We start from the raw sequence: 22,540 nt of genomic DNA, 5'->3' as shown, positions 1-22,540 counted from the left end.
AAAGAAAATAATGTAGGCACAATTTATAGATTGTTCATAACATATTCAATTTTACAATTTAGAAAATGTTGTGACATTATTTGTAACATGTCATAATATGCATTGTAATACATGCAGCATTATAAGGCGAATTATGTGGTCCATGTTTGAGAGAGAAACTGAAGGTCAATTACTGCACCCCTTCCTGTAAAATAGACAGTAAAACGTACATCATATTATAGTTCAGTGGAATGATCCTTCTAATGGGACCTATCAAGTGGATGGTGAAACATAAGCTAAAGTGAATATATAGGGAAAAAAAGCTAGTAGTTCCTAAACTCTATCGATCTAGTGGGGAAGAAATGCGAAAGTCGTTACCTTTGTATGTAGAAAGTGCCGGAAACAAAGAATCCGACGGAGCAGGAAAAATAAGTGAACAGACTGTCTTCGTATATCAGTTAGTTCCTAGAGACACAGCCAATTCCCAAAAAGATACTAGAAATCTGTAAATAACAGAGACTGATCAGTGTCAAGCTCAATGTTTAAAAGTAAAGGACATTAGTATGAAATGTATAAAAATCGACTAACATACCTAACCAGAATGTGGATGGCGGTAAATTATCAATAAAAGAGCCCACGTAAAGTGTGGACCTCAAATATCCCGCTCTTGCTGCAGGAGTGCCTCAGAATGTAGGAGTTCTGTCATGCAAATAAACAAGCTGAACAGGAATGGAGTCCTGATTAGTATAAAAAACTCAGCAATCTAATATAGAGTAGTGAAAACGTTACGTGATGTTTAATAAAGGCATACTGAAATGTTAAAAATTACCATGATAAGGATGTGTACAAGGCACAATTCTTGAAGCTGATGTGAAACTGATGTCAAGATTGTGCGGCCTTTCAACAGCTGAAGAATCCGGCAGTAATGGATTAGGTAGAGTATCAACTAAAGAAAGTGTAAGGAAAAAAGAATAGTGAGACTAAGGAACTTTATCCCTGGTCCCTAGATAGACAAATTCTAATGCATTAGCGCTTACCTGGAGCATAGGGGGACAATCCTGAACAGGGTCTGTTCAGCCGAGCGGCTTGTTGTTCACGAACCATGGACACAGCATGTACATTGGAGATAAATAGAGGACTGGAGTTATAGATAAAGAAGAAGGACTAAGGAGTAATCAGGCCGAAAGATCGGCCATCTTGAAACAAGGTTATATGTTGTGTCGATTGATACGAAAAATTCATGCGGTGCAGATACCTAGTGTAAAATGTAAATCAGGCATTACAAATACTAGTCCGCACATAGTTGAACGGGCAGAGGAAAGCTAAGAAAAATAGTTTACCGTGTGAAATAGAATTGAAATAAGCAATGAGAAAAAGGTCGGAAATTGTACAGAACTCTCTAATCTAATAGGGGCAAAAAATGTAATTGTCAAATCATCAGGGCAAGGTCACTGAATGACTGCGTGTAACTTCTCGGTCTATAATAGGTGGAAGATATACATTCATATTATTCACGAAGAGGGAAACTAACTCTAGATCTCTCTTTTTCACATGGAAGACATAGTACAATGTGACAGTCTCAGTTGGGTAAACACATTTAATTTACAGAAGATCAAAATTAAATGTAATTAGTTTAACAAAAATGACATAAATAAGAGTAAAGAATAAGAACAATTTTTACACTGAATTTACAGGCAATGATTTTTATGGCAACCATCTATTAGTCTCAACAAAGTAGTGCCTTAGATCACCGTCAGACACTGGAGTAGTAATGTAACTAAGTTTATGTTGTTGAAGATCAAGCATTCCTTATTGACAAATTCAAATCACAAAAAACAGTTCAATGTGAAATCATCATTTAAACCCCAGGGCTGTAAAGAGCTTAACTTGTCAATCCAATGCGCCTCTCTTTGTAGTAAGAGTGACTGGTAGTCACCTCCGCTTGTAGGTCGTTTGACAACTTCTAGCACCTGGTATTTTAATTGGGCAATTGAATGTTTCTGCATGTTGAAGTGGCGGGCTACCGGTGAGTATTGGTTATTACATCTTAGGTTCGACTTGTGTTCAGACAGTCTTGATTTGACAGCTCTTTTGGTCTGTTCTACATACACTTTGCCACAAGGGCACTTCAACATATATATGACACCTGATGTCAGACACGTGGAGTAGTCTCTTAACTTGATTTTTTGACCATTCCTGGGGTGAGTCACTACATTACCTTTGATTGTGTTATTACAGTGTACACACCCTAAAAAGGTGAAGGTGCCTAGTTTTTTGGTGGCTAGGAAAAGTTGTTTCTCCTTTGGTACTCTTTCAGCTTTCACCACCTTGTCACTTATATTTTTACCCCTTTTAAAACACATCATTGGAGGTGTGGGGAACAATTTTAATAGAGTTTGATCATTGTGAAGGATATTTCAATGTTTCTTTATACTTTTTGTCATCTGAAAACTCTGTCTTGAGAATTTTGATATGTATAGAAGTGGGGTATCTTTAACAACAGATTTAGGTTTCAATAAATCTGTACGAGAGATCTCTGAAGCTCTATCTTTGGCAATTTCCAAAGATTCCGGTGGGTAGCCTCTGTTCTCAAATTTACCAACAAGATTTGTGCATTCCTTATCTAGAACGTCTGGGTCAGAAATTATTCTTTTCAAGTGTAAAATTTGACTATAGGGTAGACTTTGGAGCATCGCCCTTGGGTGGAAGCTAGAATAGTGAAGCAAATTGTTAACATCAGTCGGTTTATGGTATACAGACATAGCAATATTATTGTTAACAATGCTCAAGTTAACGTCAAGAAAATGTAGATAAGGGTTACCAATCTCAATATATTAAATTTGATCCTGGGGTGGACTGAATTAAGGTATTCAAAAAACGGATCTAGGTCATCTCATGTGCCACACCAAATGCAGAAAATGCCATCAATAAACCTCTTCCAGGTTAAAATGTATGCTGCCCTTGTGGGGTGTTCCAGTACATGCTGACTTTCGTACTGAAACATAAAAGTATTAGCGTACACGGGCGCCATCGATGATCCCATCGAGGTACCCGATGTTTGTAAAAAGTATTTGCCCTGATGTCTAAAATAGCTATTGTAATAATGCATATTATGACATGTTACAACTAATGTCACTAAATGTTCTAAATTGTAAAATTGAATATCTTATAAACAATCAATGAATTGTGCCTACAATATTTTCTTTACTGAATTTGTGTATTTCCTTTTACATTAAGTGTCCAAGTTTGGACTTCCTCGAAATGTGTCGCTATTTAATTTGGACTCCATTTATCCTCAATTTGAGCTTCATCTATTGATTCCATTTTGTTTCTATGCACTGTAACTAATCTCTCTCTGAACTATAATTCTTGCTGTAAATAATATAGCTTGGCTATAAATATATATTTGTTTATCTCACAATTCTGTATCTGACCATATTTGTTAGAAACAAAAATGTGTACAATGCGTATAACTCAATTTGAACAACTGTATTGGATTAATCCAAACATTTGAAAGTGTGCAGGGAACGGGAGGGTTCCCAAGTTGAATCCTCTTTCTTCTTACTGTTTATTGTCGGGGTCTTGTGCCATGACCCTAGTTCCTCCCCTGCACCTAAAAATGTATTTAAAATAATCCTCAAATTTCTTTACTAAACTTACTTACCATAGGTGTGCACTTCTATCTAAACCGTTTGCTAGGTTGGTTTCCAACCCATCCTAGCAACCACCTCATGTATTGTGAAAGTGGCCCATTCCTTTCGACTTCGGAAGAATTTGCCACCTTCAGATTAGGTCTTAAGTACCGAAAAGGTTGTTAACCCTCTTAACAACCTTTTGGGTACTTAACACCAGGATGAGAATCATGCCCTTTAAAACTAATAATGACCAGCTTCGCAGATCTGCACGAGATAAACACCCTGCTAAAATCGCACTCCAAAAAGGGAAAAAAGCTAGCAAACAAGCCGCAACCTAATGAGGTAACTAGTGAGCAAATTAAATGGTGGCTCTTTATCGAACAGAGGAAAAATGACCATTTTTTTTACTGACGTACATCATAAACATAGAGGATGACAAGGCTCATGATATAGACTATTACAGTTTCGTCACAAACTGACACTTCAATGTTGCCACCTATTGATAATAACTCTGTTCTGAAAATGTGCTACAGTTTACAACGTGAATAGATAGGCTTCCCTCTATGAAGCTACGCCATACTAAGTTTGGAGGTTCCTGGTAACGTCATTGACTTCGACTTGTCCTAGTCACCTGACTTGGAAAAAATCTCTGGACCCCACTGTTTTGGCTAATTTTCACCCTATTTCCCTTCTCCCTATCCTCACGAAGCCTCTTGAATCCCTGGTGTCACCCTTACTTTCCACGTTTCTTGAATCTTCTCATCTCCTGGACCATGTTCAGTCTGGCTTTAGACCTGGAAGAGGCACTGAGAGTGTACTGGTCTCTCTCCAGGATGATATGGCCAGGTTGATGGATGCAGCTTGTGTCGGTGCCCTGATTCTGTTGGATTTGTCTGCGTCATTCGACACTGTCGACCACCCCATCCAGCTGTATCGTCTTGCCCAGATGGGTATATCTCGGCAGGTAATGGCCTGGTCCACTTCGCTCCTGGCAGATTGTACTCAGACTCTTTCTATGCCCCCTTTGTTGTCTGCCCCTTGTCATCTAAGTTGTGGAGTGCTGCAGGGTTCCTCCTTGTCTCCGATTCAGATTGGAGGACATGCTTTTTACATAGCGGCAGCTAGATTATGGAATGAGCTTCCGCTGCCCATCAAAAAATGACCCAACCATCTGGCCTTTAGAAAATCTGTAAGACATTTCTGTTTTAAGCGGAGTGGTTTTAGTTATGGCTGTATGCCTGCTCTCTAGCACCAAGATACCTTAGGGTGACCAAGCACTTTAGAAATGTTCCTAACATAACATAACACTTATTAAGCCTATCATTTGTGATAATATGGCAAAGGTGATTGTAGATTCTAGCTGACTTTCTTTTTTTAAAGGGGTATGGTTTGGAATATCTAAATCCCACTAATTTAGACACTTCTCCATTCATATATACCTGGTCCAATGCGAAAACCAGTACTGGATAGATTATATTTTTGTAACATAAACTTTTAGGGATTGTTTTACTAAATTTGTGACTCTTATTAAGGACCTTACTGAACATATTGTTTGGAAATGCTACCTTGATCACAAGGAACCTAACAAATCTTGTTATTTATGGGGTGAGTTTGTTGTTAATTTTCAAAATAAAATATTCTCTGGAATGAAAGTCACGTTGAGAAATTTAATCTGTCTTTGAATCAATCTTAATACGAGGAGTAATAATTGTGGTCTTAATCCTGAAAATGTATAATGAGGTAGTAAATGACTCAGCAAGACCACTTATTCTCATAAATTGATTGCATGCTCTAAGCCAAAGTGAACTGCTCCATATGATGCAGCTACAGCAGCAAAAAGAGAGAACTGAAATCTGCAATTAAAAGGATCAGGATTCATGGCATTAAATCTTTTGGTGACACCTTACTGATAATGTATGCACGAAATATAAACATTGGCTTAAGACCCACAAACAGTCCATTTGGAAGGCCCAATGGCATATAGTTTTCAAAGCTCATCGTTCCAATGATAACCTGAAGTTTTGGCTCTCATCACATACCAGGGAGTATTAACAAGGAAATTAACCCTGTTTCTGAGCTGAGCTGGATTGCTCATGTAGGCACATTATACTACGAATCTAATATCCCTGTAGTGAGGTCTAAACCCTCTATGATAAAGCGCAAACCACATTGGTTATCTCTCTCAGCAAAGGATATTTTCAACGTCATAAATAAACTTGAGCTCTCTCGTGCCACTGGCCCTGATAGCATCAAGCAAGCTCCATTGTTTTAAGCTAATATCACGAAAAATATCTGTGACCAAGTGGCCAGTACAGGCAATTTCCCTGAAAGTTGGACAAAATCTAAATTGATAGCAATTCATAAGAAAGGACCAAGAGATGTTCCGTCTAATTATCGATTACTGGCCATGATTTATTTTTTCTCTAAGATCTTCTCCAGCAACCTACTGATAAGTTAAATGCTTGGGCAACTGGACATAACCAACTAAAAGCCAGCAAACAGTCCTTTGAAAGGGTCTGGGAGCAATGTATAATATATAGTGCTTAGTTTACCTGATTCACTCTACCTTTATGACCAAGGATACAGATTATGTTTGTGCTTTGTTGATTATGCAGGAGCCTTTGTTACAGTGGTTCATAATAAACGATGGCAACAATGAAAGAATTGGGGCCTTGAAGCTTCCATTCACAACCTAATCAAGCAATTGTATCAGGATTCACGGTCCATGTGAGGCTCAATCATGCCGAATCACTATCCTCACCCATAGAAACAAACCATTGTCTCAAACAGGGTTGTATCTTAGCTCCTTTGTTATATAATGTATATGTTTCAGACATGCACAAACACTACAGTGTTGTAACAATTTTCCTCTGCGTTTACATTCCCTCATATGGCTTTCTTACGCATACAATATGGTTATTTAGGATAGAACTCTATCAGTGCTCCTGCGTACAATGCAGGCACTTTATGAATATTCTAGGGACAACAACCCATTGAGCAATTTAAAAAAAATATATATTATTGATTCTAGCAAGAACATTCCTTGTAATTTTACATGGAAAATTGAAAACATTCCAATCGAAGTAGTTAATGAATATATCTACCTTGGTGTTCCTCTATGCAATCATCCCAATAAGATAACACTTGTCAAAGTTTTAATTCCTAAAGTTTTGAAGAATTTTTCACTATCAAAGCCTTTATTACCTCACATGGGGATTATTAACTTGAAGGCCTCCTAAAGATGTATAAAAAACATGGTCCTTGGGGCATTGTATGGTCTCAATGGTTTTCCTGAGAATGACACTATTGCTGAACTCACCGAGGGTAAACTCTGGCAATCTATTTTAGGTCTACCAACTTGGAATCTGCTGAGGCAATTTATTGTGAACTTGGCTTGACTTCCATATTTCGTTCTTGAAAGATAGCTCATATCACATTATATTGGCTAACAAAGATAATGCCAACTCAATGTTCAGTCTTTCCTCACATATGATTGACAGTACTTCTCTCTTGACGAACACACTTATGGAGTTCACCCAAGCTGTTGAGAAGTTGCACATGTGCATTGGTTTCAATCTTGTTACTTAAGGAAATGAAAAATAAAGTCATACTTTGGGACAGAGTATCCATTACGGATAGTTTAGTAAAAAAAAGATCTAGCTACCAGCAATACTTAAAGCAGGGCTTTGTTTTATCAAAACTGTTTAGTTACATTGTCAAGGCAAATAACGCACACATGAGAAGTTGTGTCATGTGCCTTTGTTTTAATTTGCTTCCCACGCTTGCACTTTTTGGAGCATGGCAAAATATTCATCTTGATCAAAGATTGTGTAGATTGTGTCATATAGAGATTGAGACTTCATGTCACTTGCTAACTTCTTGTTGTAACTTGGGAAAATTGTATTATGTGGGTTATGCGAAATGTATCTGAACAAATACAGTCTTATCAATTCTGGGCACTGGTGCAGTCAGCTAGCTTCTTGGTGGTAAATGCACAAGCTTTTTTTTTTATTTGGTGTGACATGAAAAAATATTGTAGATGAAGCACTGATAAATTCCAGGTATCATAATTAAATTGGTACCAATATATTGAAACTTTAAGTGATGCAAGGATATCGAATGTATGACCTCTTTTATGCTCACTAATATCTTAAACATGTTTCTTATAAGTGATTTATGTTGATGTGATAATAATGTTATTACATTTTTTAATTCGTTTTATGATCCTATGGTGAACATTTTTTATTTTTTTATTTTTACTATCATGTATATGTTACATTTGTATAAAAGGTGTCTTTGTAAACCAGGCACACTTTTTGATTAAACAAAAATAGTTTCCCTGGGGTCCACGGGCTTGTTGCAGCAATGATTTTAAAAGAGGGCAAGCCTCTGGCCATGGCCTTTAGTGATGAAAACAGTTTTGCACTAGAGGGCAAGCCACTGGCCATGGTCTTTAGTGATGAGAACCGTTTTGCACTACCAGTAAAACAGCTCGACTAGTTGAGTGGTATGGTAGGGTAATGTGTATTTGGAAAACACACATACACAAGGCAAGTGTTCCAAAGCGCTCAAGGAGGGAGGGAACAAGGGGAATAAACAACAGTCATTCAGAGCCCTTGAATTTCTGAACGATACAAGTTTGCACAGGCAGAGTAAGTGCATATCATACAATTAACAGTGTAGATAACAACACATAGGTCTGACAACGATTCTGCAGTTTTTCCAAGTGCATTGACGTGCCACCATGCCAGGAGGGGAGACAGGGAAGATAGACAATGTTCACGGCATGGTATGTTCAGATTGTGCAAGTGCACTCACCCAGACCATCTTTGTGGGACACTAACTGGTTCAAGCATGGGCCGGATACCCTCTCAACTCATTCCCTGCTCATTTTGACATAATACTGTATAGTATCAGTAAATTGATGAACAGATCATCCCTTTTTCTGTGTTTTGAACCACAATATTAAGTATTCCTTGCTAACCAAGGGAGGGTTTTGCTTTCATGGGACAATGACAAGTTATTGCCCTAGGAAAAGTTGAGGGCAGAACATTAGGGAAGGGGAAATAAATATACCTTGACAAGTGTTTGCCTATGAGGTCGTGTAGGCCTCTCTTACTGAAAGGGCAAATACTTTGCCAGGCAACATCTTCTCTCTTCGAGAGGATCCTCACTACTAGGTCTTGGGAGTAGCAGTGTTTAGCAGTTACAGCATAGACCAGTGCAGACACAATCTAGGGAAAGAGAAAGCTGGTATGTGGATACATGTCTCCACCATTTCACTTGCCCTCCTTAGATGCTGATCTGTGAGGAATGTAAGCAACAGCTTCTCTTTGGGAGTGAATCTTCACAACTAGGTAATGGGAGTGGCAGTGTGCTGGGGTTTAAATATTGTGGCTGGGAAGTGTGGATGGAATGTGGGAGTTGGGAGGAAGGGTTCGTGACAGTAGCAGATAGGAGTGCGGTAAATAGATGGGAATATAGGAGTTGGTGTTCACTTACTTGTAGGCAGTGGACAAGGTAGTCTAGCACTGGTGACAAGCATTGTGTAGGCGAGTAGCTGCCATCCACCCCTTGCTCAGCAGGCTGAATCTTAGTTGCAGCTAATAGGCCATTGTGCCCTGTGAGAGTCCCAAACCAGATTGGCCCAATGTTAATGTTTAACTAGATTGGCCCAACCTTAATAGCTAAGGAAAGCCAGTAGAGGGTACACCCTACTCCGTCAAATACAAAAATAATTACTGGATGTAATAATCCAAAGCCACAAAAGGATTGCGAGTCAACGCTTTATGCCCAAGTTGTTTCGGGTTTCGAACCTGACCCAAATCTGTCCAGCGGTTTTGGCTGTGCGGTCTGGCAAAAATTGGGGTGGGGGGTTGAAAAGGTATTGGTTTGCTAAATTTCAGCCAAATCCATCACACAAGTCAAACATTATTTGCAATTGTCCTATGTAATGATGATCAGATTTAACGCAACAATACCCCTGAAATTCAGCAATCGCATTTTGAGCAAGTCCTGCTTAACTATGCACCAGCTATTATAGAGCATATAACCACAATGGTGAAATCACAGATGACATCACTGATGGCATCGCTGGTGACATCATTAATTACATCATGCATGACATCATAGATGAGATCAATCATTACATCAAATATGGCATTTCTGATTACATATGTTCAAATATTTTTGTTGACATCTTTTGATAGATATCATATTTTATTACACTTAACAATAATAACAACATGACACTGATAGGGAATAATGATATGATTATGTGGGGCATATTCATATGTAATGCTTATAAACTTTAAAATACAAATATGCAATGTTATACAAATGGTTTCAATTTCACATATTAGTAAACAATTACAATACTTCATTGCAGGGAAAGTAACTGATTCTGGTAAATCTAGTTCAGGCATGTTAAACTTAAATAATAAATATATGTAGTAGTAAAAAAATAACAATAGATAGAAATAGAATCATGTTTAATAAATAGACATTGTTCATATTTTAATTTACAATTCTCCTCACTGTAGTAACATTACATGAACACATTATTTTCTAAATGACACATTTTATGAAAGAATAATAACATACAAAAGAAAGTATGCATCCTTGTAAATTGTGATAATATATAAATATATACTGTACATGTTGAACTGATAAGTTTGTTTGGAGTCCAATAGCGATGGCCTTTGGAAAGTCTCTCTCCCATGTCATGAACATTATTAGACTCTGTAAGGTCGTGGGGAGCTCATTTCAAAGTTTGGTCCACATCTGCCTAGGAGATTTTATGCTACGGTTGTTCAAAAACTGCACTTTTTCTCTATGTGAAAATGAATGCGAATAGCCTGTAAGCTGCCTTTTTATGTTTTCTTAATAACGTTTTTATTTTCTAACAAATTGTTCCCAAAATGTTCAGTTCAGTGGAGCTCTTCACAAACTGTTGGTTTGGAACATTTCATCCAAATCCTTGCAGCAAGTCAAAGTTTATTAGCCGTGCTCAGCTTCTGCTGTTAAAATCTGATATAAAGGTTTTAAGGAGCAAGGGGCACCCCCTTCTTGCCAAATATTTTAAAAACTGCTGGATGGATTTACCCCAAGCAAGTAAAGAAATTTAAGTCAGCCCTTTGTGCCCAAGTTGTTTATTTTTTGGTCCAAATCTGCCCAACAATTTTAATGATTTGGCTGTTCAAAAACTGCACTTTTCCTCTATGGGACAATGGATGGGCTGAAAACTGAAACTGAAGTATCTTGTTTTTGTAATAACTTTTTCATTTTCTAATGGATTGTTCCCAAAATGTCAGGTTCAGGGGAGCTCTTGACAAACTGTTTATTTTGAATTTCATCCAGATAGGTAAGAGTGCACAGAGACAGATAGAGGACACACTGAAACCTGATGAAGGCTGTGCAGGAACCAGAAGGCAGGAGGTGCACAGCATCATGTTATTTTGCAGAAATTACTTTTTTCTATGTAATTTACAACAAGAAAATTATATCAAAAAAACTCATCCAAATATATTCGGGGGATAGCAACAAAAGGTGTAGGAAGGAGTTTGGGATAGGCATACAAATATAGGGAATGGGGACTTGGGGGAACCCCCAAATATAAACAAATATTTTAATCATACTTGATATGGAGTGAGCAAGGGAGAGAGAGAGAGAGAGAGAGAGATTGTCCCAAACAATTTAGGGAATGACAACCCAGGATAGCAGTAGCTAGCAGCACAAAGGGAAACAGCACTTTGCAGCCTCAGATTCAGTTCCCACTGTTACAGAAAGGTTGAGGGGGGCCACAGTATGTACATGGCCCAATATAGATAAGGGCAACTTAATAAACAGCTTGCCGTCCCTCACAGCAGGGGCAGGCAAATGGAACTATACCCTAGAGAAAGCAATGGCAGGGGTCATTGTGGCTATAAGGGATATGCAAACCATATTTGCCTCTCTTCTAGGCAAGCAGGCAGATGAAATAAGGAAAAGGGCAGGATATGGCGGGGTAACAGTGAACAATAATGCTCACAATGGTGCACCATTCAATAACTGTCAAACGTACGTATAGAAATAATTAAGGGGCATGTACCGGACACCTCAAACATGCAGTCCATATTCACATGCACTTTGAGACCAGATGAGGACCCTGCAGCATACACATAGCTAATAAGGGAGATGGGGCTGTTGGAGACACAACAGCTATGGGATAAGAACATCCCGATTTTTATCACACACTATTCAAGGGTCTCCCCGCCAATGTACAGCTAGAACTGGGGAAGGTGGTAGGAAATTAAACAAAAGGATGGCCCAAAATACAAGCACACACAGTACTCCATTGTAGAGCAAAGCAGGAAAATGAAAGTTTGCAGACATCCACTAAAGGCAGAAGCAAAATTAGCACAAAGGAAATTAGCTAAATTCATCATGCAAGGGGCACTACTTACTAACACCGCTCCAGGGCAACCTGAGATCACTGCAGTACAGGGAAGGGGGCACAATCTGGGTTTATGCAACAGGAGTGGTATTGCCCACAGGGGGAGGGGATATCCCACAGGGAGAGTATCACCTGCAAGGGTATTTTCCGCAGGGGAGATATGGTCCAGAGCAGAGTATTTCCCACAGGGAGGATTTTACCCACAAGGAAGGGGAACCTTTCAGTGGGGGAGGAAGCTTGGATATGGAGGGGCAATGCCCAGGTTTGGAGGTACAGTTTTTATTTGCAGGAAGGTGGGACACTTTGCACAGGAGTGTAGGAGCAGAACCCAAGCACTGTATGGCCAGGTTGGTACCCCATTATATCAGACCCTGACATAAGCCCAACAGCAACAGATACAGTCCTTCCCAATGCAATCACAGCCACTAATGCAATCCCCTCTGATGCAAATACATCAAAAAACACAACAGATGCAACCACAGCAGCCACAGGTGCAGCCTCCGCTAACAGAAGCACCGCAGCAGCTCATGCAAAGCACTAGTCAGCAACAGCAGCTGACCCAATTTCCACAACCAAATGCCCTTTAGGCACAAATGCAATCTCAACCACCGGCCCATCAATACACTATGCAATAACTTGTAACCCCAGAATTCAGTGCCAGTCTATGCCGGTGTGACAGTGTTTGTGAGAAGGCTTTTCTTATTCCCAGGGTTGGTCAAGTCTTCCCTACAGGACAGCCCACAGAGACCTCTGATGTGCCCAGTCATTTTGGTAAACCTGCAGACCTAGAAGAGGAACCTGAGGTGGCAGTAATTTCATTTTTGGTCTACACAGCAGCAACCAAATCCTATATTAAGGAGGGAAGATTTTTCCTGTAAGACAAAGTAATTGACGTGCTGAATATGGGAATTCTCTTGAACGCAATTCAAGGCAAATTGTGGAAATCAGTTCTGGGCCTACCAAGATACCTACCGAATCTGATTCTAATTATTAATTGGGCCCTGGGGTGACAGATTCGAATGGCAAATGTTTAACAACTTTATGAAAATGGTGTAACCCCCACCTAATTCTCTATACGAGGATCTGCAGATAATGCTGACTAATGACCATTCCACATCAATTTCTAAGCTTCACGATCGCATGAATAAGGTTTTGATGATTTGAATTTGAACAAACAAGAACTCATTAATCATCCAGGACTGGTCAAAAACAATTTCATTTAAATTCCTGGGCACTGAACACGGACAAGATCAAAGGTTATTCTTCCTTTGCCAATTACTTCAACTTCAGACATGCGCAAAAACCTAGATGCTCCTATTTGCTGCATTTTCCCAACAACAAAGCGCATCCGACATATGTGAGATTTCGTCTTCATGTAGTTCATTCTGGATCACAAATTCGAAAATGGCATGGGCATGAAACAATCGACCTTGGTCTGAAATCCCGCTTTTGTAAAAAAATGTATCTTGGAGCTTACATGGGGTCAGCACTAAATCATGAAGGTTATGCTGCTTGGTCACGGTGTATGTGGGGCAGCACTGACTGGATCAAACTAGCTACAGTGCGACTTGTAAGTAAGATTGAGGAAGCCCTGAATTAAAGAAATCAAGGGATCCCAGAGGCAGCCGATTAGGCGCAAAAGTCGCACACCCTCCGGCTCATTGGGGAGGATGCTTTCATTTGAGTAGTGGAATCAACTCTACACACATGGAGTCCTTTGCCCCTTAAGGAACTGGGAAAATGCTCTGTTGAGTTGGAGCTGACATTTGAATAGGAATGCAAATTGTTGTTGTTGTATGCAGACCTTGGTTTGACACGTCTTCCCTGCTCCGTGTAGCTGTAGGATGCTTTAGTCTTGACTCGTTAGTCACTTCCCCCCAATTACTGGCACTGTGCCCATCTTATTGCAAAAAGCCCCCAATCTCGTGCAAACACTCCTCCTGGCATATGACATAAACACAGGGATCATAAGCTAGAGTGTTCTTCCAAGGAAGTCATGTCACGTTGATGTAGTCGACGTTTTAAATTACCATGGAAAAGCTTCATGTTGAAGTTTTTTAATCCTTCCATTCCCATTGACAACATGACTTAGTCTTGATGATGCTTGAAAGTGAGCTTTAGCTCCTATCAAACAATTGGTCATAACACTCTTAGAAATGTATTTTTTTTTTTTAAACTTTTAACAAAATGTGGAAATTACATGTTTCTTAGTGTAAATAACTGAAATACTAGCAGCAAAGTTACTCAAAGCATCATGCTTATTATCTACCACAAGATGGATAGATTGGGCCCTATTAATGTGCATCTAGGCCCCCTTAAGCTATTACAGTGAACAATTGGAATATGGTAGTTATTGTACAGCGGTGTCCCCTTCATCTGTATATACAAATTGGGAATGATATTTAAGGTTGATGTTGTATTCAGCTGATTTTGCACATAGCATATTTTGTACAATTGTTCTACTGCGTATTTAGCACTAAATTGTAACCTTTACACGATTCTGTGAGGTGTATCACGTTTGTTGCTTGATCGTATGCAAACCAATGGTCAACAGATTGACGTCTATATTGTAAGAAAAATACACCTGTTTACGGGGAAGTCGCATCTGTGTTTAGGTACGATAGCTACTTCTGTTGACCCTCAATAGAGATGCTTTCACCTCTGACGTTAGGAAATGATGTTGTTGCTAATGATTCTTCGAAAAATTGCAAATTCTTGGAAATTGCATTTTGTGAAGTATGCAAAGAAGTCTCTGCTTGTTTTGGAACATTGGCACTCCTGTTCAAACTTGAAACTTCTAAACAAAAATTGCTTATCTTTTAAAAAGATCTTGTATGCAGCTTATGCTTCATTTTGGTTTTATGTATATTTGAGCGATGCAAAGCAGTTTTACTATATTTGAAAGGTTTTGCAAACCAAAAACAAAATAAAGAATTTTAATAATAAAATAATAAAATAAAAAGTAATGGACATGCAGGGATTCTTTTGGGCTGTTGTAGTAGTTACTGTCATTGTGACCATGGGTACAGAAGAAATTGTAGTGCCCTTTGTTGTACTCACAAGATCCACCAATCAATTTACTAAGCCAGGATTATATGAGTAAATTAAACATGACCATTTAATTCTCAGAAAACTGTATTGTGTGTTCCTCCCCAACCATTTGCCACACACAAGTTGCAGCTCTGATACAGGCGCTTTGTGCTCATAGCATTGTGCGAGGTGCACTACTTTACTCCGAAGTATTCCTCTATGGAGTACATGTATTGTTAGGATGGGCACCCAGAAGTAAGGACCACACATCCTGAATGCCCTCCAAATTCCTATTCGGACCAGCAGTGTACATAGAAATAGAACATAGGGCATCACTATCATCGTCCACTTAGAGGCAGCACTTAAAATGAGAGATATGGTGATCTTGCGGGGATATGCATTGGCTCAACACTAAGATTGATAGACTTGACAGATGAAAAGCTTTTTACAGATGATGATGACACAGGAGAAGTAGTTTTCCAAATAAACATACCATGTCAGTTGGTTTTAGAGCACAGAGAGGTTCCCCATAAAATATGAATCACAAAGTCAGTCTCACCACACTTAAAGGAAGACTTAACTATTGTGCCCAAAGAACTATTGACCAGCGGCCCCCATGATGTTGGCCTGCTAAAGGGAATAGGGGTGGTCCACATTAAGCTTAAGGAAGGGCCCATGTTACCCCAAGTAAAACAGTACCCTGTGGCATGCGAAGCAGATGAGGGAATTCATGATACAATTCTGGCCCTATGGCAACAAGGAATTATTGAAATCTCAGAATCCCCATGTAACATGGCCATATACCCTGTAATGAAAGTGAAAGGGGGGTCATGGAGGATGATTCTGGACATCCACTCTTTGTACAACACAGTGGAGGTGGAGTTTCCACTGGTGCCTAACCCAGTCACCATTTTGTAAAATATTCTCACAGAAGCAACACACTTCACAGTGATACATTTAAAGAATGCATTCTTCTCAATTTCATTGCACCTAGACTCACAGAATCTTACTGCGTTCACCTACCATGGGACCAGGTTCCAACACACACGCTTACCACAAGCATACTGTGAATCCCTGAGTGATTTTAACACAGTGCTACAAATGGATTTGGGTAACTTGCAGACAACTAGCACATTGACTCAATATATGGATGATCTCTTGGTGTACAGCACCACCTAAGAACAATGTAGGAAGAATTCAGTAACACTCCTGACACTATTGGTTGACAAAAGATGGAAGGTTGACTAAGAGAAACTGCAATATTGCCAAAAGGAAGTTGTATGTCTTGGATAGATCATATCCTCGGATGGGAAGAGGCTTACTCTAGACAGGGTAGCTGCCATACAATCCGCTACCTCGTACAATAAAAGGGATGCAGCAGTTTCTAGGGCTATGCGACTACTGCAGGTCCTGGATTTTAGATTATTCCCTATACACCAAGTCCCTCCTCCAAGGGTTAAGGAAGCACAGAAACAAAAGTGCCCCATAAATGGGACAGCAGAAATGATATAGCATTCCAAGGCCTACAATATGCACTCAGCAATGCACCCAGTTTAGCAACTCCATATTATACAAAAATGTTTTTTCTTTTTTCCCAATCTAATGGATAGGTGATGATGGCAGTTCTTACCCAGAAAAACCTGCAAGGAGACAAGCCATTGGCTTACTATGGTGGTAATTTAGATCCAGTAATGCAGGGATATTCCCCATGCGTGTAATCACTCGCAGCAGCAACGTTTGCAATACATAAATTGTCAACAATCACTATGGGCTGTCCAGTGATGCTCTATGTAAAACATACAGTATTTACCATCCTGGAAAATTCCAAGTCTACCCTCCCCACCCAACCAGCTTTGGAGTATGAGGTAATACTGTCAAACCACTCCATTCACACAGTGAGATGCCACATTGTTAACCCAGCCACATTTCGCATGGAGTCAGTGCAGGAAGGGGACTATGTACATGATAGTACTATGTTGGACAATTTCTTCATGGTTTAGGAAGATCCCTTAGAGGAAAGGGAGGTACTTTTCAATCATCAATCAGATCTCTGTATATCGGCACATGGGACAACTGTGGTGCGCTACAATGGGTGAAGTTTGAGGTCATGTCAAAATTGCAATTGTCCCTACCCTATTCGGTACAAGCAGCAGAACTGGTGGCACTAATAACACTAATAGAAATGTCAAACTGTCAAAGGAATGGTGTGTTACCATTTATTCCTATTCAGCATATGTCACATCCACAGTGCACTCATGGTTGTCAAGATGGAAGAGGAGAGGGTTCAGGAAAAGTGATGGCATGCCAGTACAACATGCAGATTTCCTTTCAAGATGAATAGAGGTGTTGCTTTTGCCCTCAGAATGAACTCTAGTAAAATGAGCAGCCCACAAAAAGGGCACAGATTTTGTTTCCTGGGGAAATGACGCAGCAGATACAGCAGCCAGAGTAGCAGCGTATTTACCACATGTCACAGAACAAGTTCCCATGTTCATAAACATTTCCTGACAACAGGCACCACTAACAGACAATTTTCAATGCAATGCCAGTAAAATAAATAATAGAGCTACAGAGATGTGTTCCGCAACATGAGAAGAGCTTATGGACAAAGAGAGGGTTCTCACTATCGCCCAATGATTTAATATGGAAGCTTGTAATGTCCCTGGAGCTGTTTACGCTTGCCCTGGATCAATTATGTTACCCAGCACACACATCCAAAGAGTATATTGCAGCAAATCTCCAGGAACAGTGGTTCGTCCCAAGCCTACAGGAACACATGGCCAAATTCATCAACAACTGTGTGACTTGTCAGCGGGACACCAAGGGGCACATACTTAAGACAATAAAAGCAACTCTGCCCGACTCCTCATTCCTGTTGCTACATTTATGAGTAGATTTTGTTGATATGTTCTCCAAGCGAAACAGCTTTTGCTTTTTGAGTGTGATGGAGTGCCCATTCTCTCATTGGCTTGAGGCAGACCGAGTGCCCATGATGATGGCAAATCAGCAGCAGAATTTCGAGTGTGTGATGTTTTCCTTCATTTGGGAGTGTGTGGTGTTGAGGTCCAAAATGGGGCCACATTTTTTTAAAAACCTCTCCAAAGAGATAATTTTCCTACTGGGAATAAAACACAAATCATGTTCTGAATAGCATCCTCAAGGCAACAGAATTGTGGAGCGCCTCAATGGCTTGCTTAAAGAATGACTTGAGAAGATGTGTGAAATGCTTCACAAGAGTTGGCTGCACTGCTTGCTGCTTGCTTTTTTCACCCTGCCTAACCAGCCCGGCTCTGACCAGAACTTAACCCTACATAAGATCGTTACAGGCAGGAGAATGCAAGAACCTCTCACTCCTGCATGTAAGATCTCGGATGCTCACATCTCTGTTGAGGTATTGGGGAGGAGTTCGGGGGTATCTCAAAGCACTTACCATTTCCATAAAGTTTATTTCGAGACATATAGCACCTCTTACAAGCCAGCTGGGCACATCATCTGCAGACATCCCCAAACTCCAAGCAGAAGAAGTCCTGCTACAACAGCTGTCACTGTACCCAGGGGAAAAAATATACATTAAAAACGTCACACATAGATGGAGCGTGCCCCGCTTTGTGGGACCTTTCACGGTCATGTACACCACCCTGATGGCAGTCAAGGTGGAGGGCAGGTGGGTGTGGATCCATGTAAGAGACATTCACTGGGATAAAGGTGGGTATAACCACATGAGCACATTGGGAAGGGAGAGAAAAAATGGCATGTGTTAATTGTGTTCCCTAATACCACACGCTATAGGCACACCCAAGACATTGATCCCTCAAGAAGAATCAACACAGACAGCACCCGGTTCAGTTAATGTAGTTCTGTGCAAAGTGTGGGGGCTGTTCCAGGGACACAAGGTCTAAGTGCAATGGGTAGAGGACGGCGGTGTTGTTTATGAGTATAACTACATCAAGCTCAAACAAATGGCAGAAAATTAGGAAACAAAGCATGTGGTAATACATTATGAGACAAAGGGGTCCAGAAGGTGGTTGCTCTCATTCACAACTAACCACACATTGTCCTTTGTGAATGAGACAGGGCAGGAACAGCGATGGTGCAGAACTAGGCCGCAGATGCATATCGAGGGTGCAGTGTTCTATGGTGACGAATGAGTGGAAGGGTTGATGGGATGCAGGGCAGGAGGATGGGTCATGTTCTCTGAAGAAGTAGCAGTAGACATGAATAACATGTGTCGCAGTATCTAGGATAGTAATGTTAAGTCATTGATATGGATTGACAAAAATAAGTAACCAGTACAAATAAAGGCACTCACACGATCTTCTTTATTTTTCTGAACAAAACGGACTACCATCCTGGCCAGTAATGAAGCATGCAAAAGAGTAATGGAGATCCCGAGCCTGCAAGCAGGGATGGCAGCCCTGATGGACTTCTTCTAGGATTGTGGCACCCACGCGTACACCCGCCTCCCACCAAGCTGGGGCAGACTTTGCTCCCCAGTCACTTTGCATTCCCCCGTGCTCATCGTATCTCAGTCAGACATTTCACCACTTTCTGAACATCCAGAGTTTCAGGGAAAGCCTTCAACGCTCACTAAGGGATCCCTGAACTTGGATATTGATGAGAAGTTGCATTTTCAGCACATAGAGAACAACTATTGGCCACAAAGGTCATCAGATAAGTTAGCAGCAATTCCTATGGGACATCAACTTTTTTCCAAATTGTCCATCTTATTTATGTCACTTCTGGCACCTAGCACACATATTGCCGCAAATGCAAAGTGCCTGCAGATAACCCATTATGAGTTACAGCAACTGGTGAATGGCACAGAAAGGAGGTAGAATCTAGCAATGTCATCACCTATTCTCTGGAGGGTAGCTTCTCTTACGTGGCCAGTGAAAGGCAGCAGTTACCTGACTCTGAACCTGGGGCGGCTATCTGTGTGAGGATCACATGAGAGAAGACAAACTCCAGAGTGGCAGGAAAGCAGTAGACCAACATAACTTTGCTACCCCAATTCCTAGTAACACCCATGTGCCTCTGTCCAGGTTTTCTCAACCAAACATCCTATTCACCTTCACCCCCCTTTTTAGTACTGAAACCAGATGAAGTAATGAAAATGACCAGAAGCATTATAGTTTTCGGAAACTCTTACTCAAGACTGGGAAGTTTAAAACTGACACAGCAGACCAACATGAGATTGAGACAGAGACAGAATCTATTGGTAACCTGTTCTGACACTGGTCAGAACGCTGGAAGGGAGTGAAACATGACAGCACCACAGAGGCTGACATGAATGATGTGCATGTAAACTGAACCATAGGAAGCTTACCACTTGGTGGCCTCAAGTAGCTGGAGCCTGGGAGCACTGGGAGGGAACGTGAGGGCTGGCCAGCTAACGGGATGCAGGCTGAAGAAAAGGAAACAGGAGAAACGACACAAGGGACACCAAAACTGGCAAAAAAGCCCAGCGAGAGTGATTGGGTGGCTGGGGCCTCTGAAGGTGAATGATGTGTCATAGAAGCAGAGCGAGAGAGTGGAAGTAGAGCAATTAAAGAAACTGAGAAGGCTGTGAATAATATTGAGAAAGGGTCAGTGACCCAATATGTGAAAAGTGGAATTGACGTAAATGTGAGCAGTGTTGGAGAAGGGTTGGCGACCCAATATTTGAAAGAAGCAGCTAAAACCAATACAAACTTTGTTGAGAAAGGGTCAGTGACCCGACATTTGAAAGGAATAGCTGAAGCTGATGCACATTTTGCTAAGAAAGGGACAGTGGCACAATATTGGAAAAGTATTATTTTGTGTATCAGAGTGTGATTTGAAGACCGGCAAAGTATCCTGGCAGGAGAGTAAAACAGGAATGGGAAGTGTACTACATTTACCTGCATTCCCGCGAACATCTCAGGAGGACCATGTGCAGTAACGCGACATGCCTTTACTGTGTTTCCTTTGCAGCCTGAATTTCCTAGGGTTAGAAGATCAGTTTTTGAATCTATAGGGCTGATTCAAATGTGCATTTATTGTCAGAACCAGACGTTCTAGCTCTTGCTTACTCTTTAGTGGAAGTCTGGCCATTAGCTGCTGGGGGCTATATATCTTTGATTAAGTTAGCATGTTTAGTAGTGGAAGGGTTGAATCATACCTCTCAAGCTTTAGAAGAATTGCTTTTAGATAGTAAAGTTATTAGAAAAGCGATTTTGAAGACTAGAGCTGCTATGGATTATCTATTATTAAAACATCATTTATGGTGTGACACATTCGAGGGAATGTGTTGTTTCAATTTGAGTGACCATTCCCAGCCTGTGCAAAACAACATCCTAAATTGAAGGATTTGACAAAGGAGGTTGCGTCTTTTCATACTGGGAATTGGCGGGACTGTTTGTTTTCATTGACACCAAATATTAGTGAAACCCTATGTTATGTTTTTGTTTGTATTTTTAGTATTTTGAGGATTTTGGTTCTTTTTTGTTTTTGTTTTCAATGTATTTCTAATTTAGCTTTGATGTTTTGTAGGTTTCAGAAGACAACTTTAGTGCCACTGAGCTATGGAAGTAAAAAGTCCAGCGGTTGAATGTAATGCATTTAAAAATGTAATATCTGTGACTATCTGTTGGAAATGCATTCTGGATGCGGCATTAGACATTTTCTCCAAGCCTCAGTGAAGGCTTCATTTTAACGCGAGTTCTGTATTCACTAGAAAAATAAGATGTTTTTCCCTATGCTACAAGGATTGTTTTGAGTTTCTTCCTGATAAAGTCGCAGGAGCAGAAAGCTCCCATGAGAAACAGAATGTGTTTGGCATAACGGCCGCATGCCGTGGAGTGCTGTCAGCAAGTGAACTTTCTGGAAAAGTACTATCAAATTGGGGGGAACGGTATTATGGTGGCAGAGAGAGAGAGAGAGACACACTCTTCTGCTGGGATGAAGAAGGTGGACTCATCTCGTCCGGCCCATTCACGTTGTGAGGGTTTCTTCATGCCAACCTGGTCTGGGAAGCTGTCCACTGAAGTTCTTGGCAGGAATGAAGTGGTACACAACTATGCCAACAGTGATGTAACTATTTTCCTAATTCTGCATGTTATTTTGTAACATCTATTTGAGTTAATAAACGGCTATATAAGTGCCAGTTTTTTAATTTAACTGAGAGTGAATTCTTGCTTTCCAAGTGTACATTGCCTTTCTATTCAGTGTGTTGGGGAAACTATAGATATCTGTGCAAAGATATGTGGAGAGCAAACAGAGGGGTTATCAGTTAATACATTAACTGAAGGGGGAGTGGAAAGGTGCAGATACAGTGGTCCATGGGGGGGTGCAAGAACAAGCTACAAAAAGTACTTTAGCAGGGCCTCAGGCCCAGGTAGTGATGCAGTGGTCATGAGGGCTGGCAAATTCACCTGGTAATTAGAGTATACATATAGCCTTCCTATGAAATAGCCTCCATGCCATTCTAGAGGAGAAGCATCTC

This window comes from Ambystoma mexicanum, chromosome 5q, assembly GCF_040938575.1.
Source record: "Ambystoma mexicanum isolate Mex_15411 chromosome 5q, UKY_AmexF1_1, whole genome shotgun sequence".
In the NCBI taxonomy this organism is placed as follows: Eukaryota; Metazoa; Chordata; class Amphibia; order Caudata; family Ambystomatidae; genus Ambystoma; species Ambystoma mexicanum.
The sequence above is the reverse complement of the archived record's forward strand: the minus strand, read 5'-3'. Positions refer to the sequence as shown.